This window comes from Bidens hawaiensis, unplaced genomic scaffold, assembly GCF_021521415.1.
Source record: "Bidens hawaiensis isolate Kalapana, Puna unplaced genomic scaffold, B.hawaiensis_p1.1 tig00023403_1, whole genome shotgun sequence".
In the NCBI taxonomy this organism is placed as follows: Eukaryota; Viridiplantae; Streptophyta; class Magnoliopsida; order Asterales; family Asteraceae; genus Bidens; species Bidens hawaiensis.
In genome coordinates this window covers 1-4,163 of record NW_027493669.1, presented here as the reverse complement: position 1 = coordinate 4,163, position 4,163 = coordinate 1, and positions in this window count along the sequence as shown.

Genomic DNA, 4,163 nt, shown 5'->3' with positions numbered 1-4,163 from the left:
GGTTCTGAAAAGTCGGAGAGTGCGATAATAAAACTTAAGGAGCTTGTATATAGGTTGTTTCAAGATTATGAAAGTTACAGTCAAGGAACTTCACGGGATGATGGTGTGAGATCAAGTCAAAACAATGCGGGGGGTGGAAGATTTTTCAACGAATACTTCACATTCGTTGAAGAGGATAATCATTCGGGTATGACTTATTATTTACATTAATTTAACTTTATTCATTAATTGTATTAACTTTATTTATATATTAGGTGTCACAACGGAGCTTGATTTGTATCTACAAGAGAAAGTTTGGATAAAAGAAACTGAGATTGACCTTTTAGCTTGGTGGAAAACAAATGGTGTCAAGTACCCAAGGTTGCAAAAGATTGCTCGAGATATATTGGCGATTCCAATATCTACCGTTGCTTCCGAGTCCGCTTTTAGTACAAGTGGTAGATTGGTAAGTCCACATCGTAGCCGTCTTCATCCAAAAACATTGGAAGCGTTAATGTGCGCCCAAAGTTGGTTGTTGAATGAAATCAAAGGTAAACAAACATTTTATTTTTTATTTTTAACTTAGCTACTATATAAACTTTTGACTTTTGTGATATGAATATAGCAACTTGTTCAGAAGAATCCGAGGCATATTGCCAAACTATTGAATATGATTGTGACGATGGTATTGAGGTAATACATATATATATGGTTTATCGTTTACATTTTAATATGGTTTAACATTGATTCTTATATAGTTTCCAATTAATATGTTAATGTTTGATTATCATAGCAATCCGGCGTGACAAGTGTTTGAATGGTTGAATGGGTGCGGTATGGACGTGTAAGAAGGATCAATCATGAAGTTAATTTCCGTTGTGATGGGAGAAATAAACATTTTTATGTATTAATAATGTCTTTTGTATGTGTAATGTGTTTGGATATTGAACTTTTTGTGTATTAATATTGTATTGTAATTTTGTATCATTTTCTTACAATCGGGTTTTAAACGGTGAACCCGACGGTTAAATGGGGATCCCCACGGGGAATTTAGCCCGTTTAAAAACCATTTATGCTAGACGGGTTCCCCGAATACCCGCGGTTTTCCCCGAATCCCCGATGGGGATTCCCCGTTTAGTCCCCGCGGGTTTTTAGACGGTTTTGGTAATGGGTTTTATAAACCGGGGCGGGTATGGGATTGGCATTTCCCGCCCCGAAACCGCTGTATTTTTTTTTTTTTTCATATTTGATAAACGTTAAAATACATAAAAATGTAAAGTAGTACTGTATTTTGTTTTAAGGTTCCTCACCACCACCACTATTGAATTTTAAACTTTTTAGGTTATGATGCTTCTTGGATCAATTGTTGCGTTTTATGTATTTATGATGCCACTCATGAAAGTTAAAGAAGCCTTCAATGTTGAGGTCTACTATGGTGGTGTCGAAGATTAATTAATGGCCACTTCAGGTAGTCATGGGATCTCTGATTCCTTTTTTCCGACACATGAGCATGATTAAAGTATGCACGCACTTACCGTACGTACATACATACATCCTGAAATGATAAATCTACAGGTTCCAAGTAAACAAACAATTTTTATTTCTACAATTTCAAGACCATTGTGCTATTTGGTGCTGTAGTTACATGGACTATACACATTCTAAAGAATGAATGTTCCTGCAACAATTTTTATTTCTACAATTTCAAGACCATTGTGCCATTTGCATTGGCTGCGTTCGTGTTTTGTTCTTGATATATTGACACTTGATAAAGAACATGAACCTGTTGACTATAATACTGTTGTATCACAATATAAAATGTTATTTAACCAAAAGACAATTTGTACAAAAATATTTTTATTTATAATAGATGCTTTTTATAATTTTCATTTGTGTGATACATAGGTCACTAACCTATTTATGTTATAAAAGACTTTGAATTTAATTCTTTTGGATATTGCATTTCTTTAAATGAAAACTCTAAACCAAACATTATTGTGTATTATATTTACATATTTAAAAATATATTGTCATTTGAAATTATATGTATTTAATTAACGATTTTTATATTTCCAACTGTGTAATACACGGGTTAATAACCTAGTAAAAAAGTAAAGTATTTTGTTTTAAGGCAGTTGTATATATATTTTTAATATTTAAATTACTTATCTTGATTCAATATAACTAACATCCTATGGTGATGTCAAGGAAAGATAAAATGAAATAAGCTTGGTAAAGTCTAAGGGGCTGCTTGGTAGCCTTTTAACAATCAAAAGATGCTACCTTTTAATGGTTCATATTTTTTTAAAGGTTAAGAGGTAGCCTCTTAACTATTCATACTTAAGGTTATCTCTTTACCATTAAAGGCTATGAAGCGTTAATCACTTTTAAGAAGCTACCAAACAACCCCTAAATATGTTTGTCAGCTCAGATTACGTTTTATAAGTTGAGTTACTTTGTAAAATAAATAAAAAAATCTGATCATAACAAAACCACATTTAATTTTATAAAATTCTGCTTTTTTAAGAAAAAAAAATATTAAATTCAATATTACTTTATAGTCGCATTATTTTATAGCATTCGATATAGGTAAAAAGTAGAATAAGAGCATGTTTGGGATTGAGTTTGAAAAATGCTTATTGACTTATTGGTGTTTTTAAAAAGCCAATAAGTTAAAATGTGTTTGGCAATCACAAAAATCTTTTTTATTTTAACTTTTTGAAAACGTTAAAAATCAGTTTTCCAAAGCCCCAAATCTTTTCAAAATGGCTTTTTGAATAAGCCAATAAGCATTTTTTCAAACTCAATCCTAAACATGATATAAGAAACAAAAAGAATAGGTCTGTTTAGTATGGGGTAATGGAATTGACGAGTGAATGGAATGGATGAGGGAATGGAATGAACAAAGGAATGGAATGGATCATTACTATTTCATTGTCTTGTTTGATTACCATCTTGAAAACTAAAAATGAAATGAATAATTAATTAATGTTGTTAGTCAGGAAAAAAAAGAGGGAATAAAATAAAATTGGAGGTAAGCGGTGGTGATGGTGGCGGTAGTGGTGGTGAGTGGTGGTGGGCGGCGGTGGCGAGAGTGGGAGGCGATTGGTGATGGTGGTTGGCGGTGGTCAGTGACGGTAGTTGGCGGAGGCAGGGGGTATGGCGGTGGTTGGCGGTAACGGCAGGCGCAGTGGTGGGTATTAGTAGTGGTGGTACTGGGAGGTGGTGGGTGGGTTGCGGTGATGGTGGGTGGAGGTCGTTGTTGTGGATGGTTAATGTGGCGGCGGTAGTCGGCGGCGACGGCAGTGGTCGGAGGCGACAACGGTGGTCGGCAGCGGCGGCGGAGGTGGGGTTGGTGATGGGAAGTGGTGATGGAGGTGGCGTTGGTGGTGGGTGGTGGGTGGCGGTGGTGATGGTGATGGTGATGGTGATTGATGGTAATAGTGGGAGGGTGGTGGAGGTGAGTAGGGTGAAAGAAGGGATGGAATGAAAAAAAACAAGGGGGGGGGGTGGATGGAATGAATTTGGGGTGTTTTAGAGGGAATGAAATGGACAAGGTAATGGGTGGTTCCGTTCCTTTAGCCAACCAAACACACTTTTCTTCATTTCTTCGTAAAGGTCCATGCCATTCCACCTCTCATTCATACATACCAAACGCTACCTAAATAAATAAACGAAAGAAGGAAAATAAAACGGGAAAAAGTAGAGTGAAACAAAGAAAGTTTAGAACTCTTGACAAGGGATTTCTCATATTCATCAACAAGCTGTGGCTGAATCGTTTTAAGAGGTAAAACAAGAAAGCATTATATCCTTCTAAAATACATCCATTATTATTATTATTATTATTATTATTATTATTATTATTAAATAATGTATAGCCTATAGATATAAGAGTATATAGTAAAATGGTTTAGAGGTAAAAATGGTTAAAGATTTTAGTCTAGTAAACATTAATGAAGTTTAGAATTATAGAGTTAGTCATTTCAAAAAAGAAAAAAAAGATAAAAGAGTTAAAAAAGCAATGATAGGAGGCAGCCTCTTACCAATGGATTGGTAGTTTATTGATAAAAGCAAAACGTTTTTTTTTTTTTTGAACGGCAAATTTAGGATCACTCACGGACCACTGGAGTATAGTACCAGCAGAACCACGCGATCATATCCATCTCCACTAGGCAATAATGCCT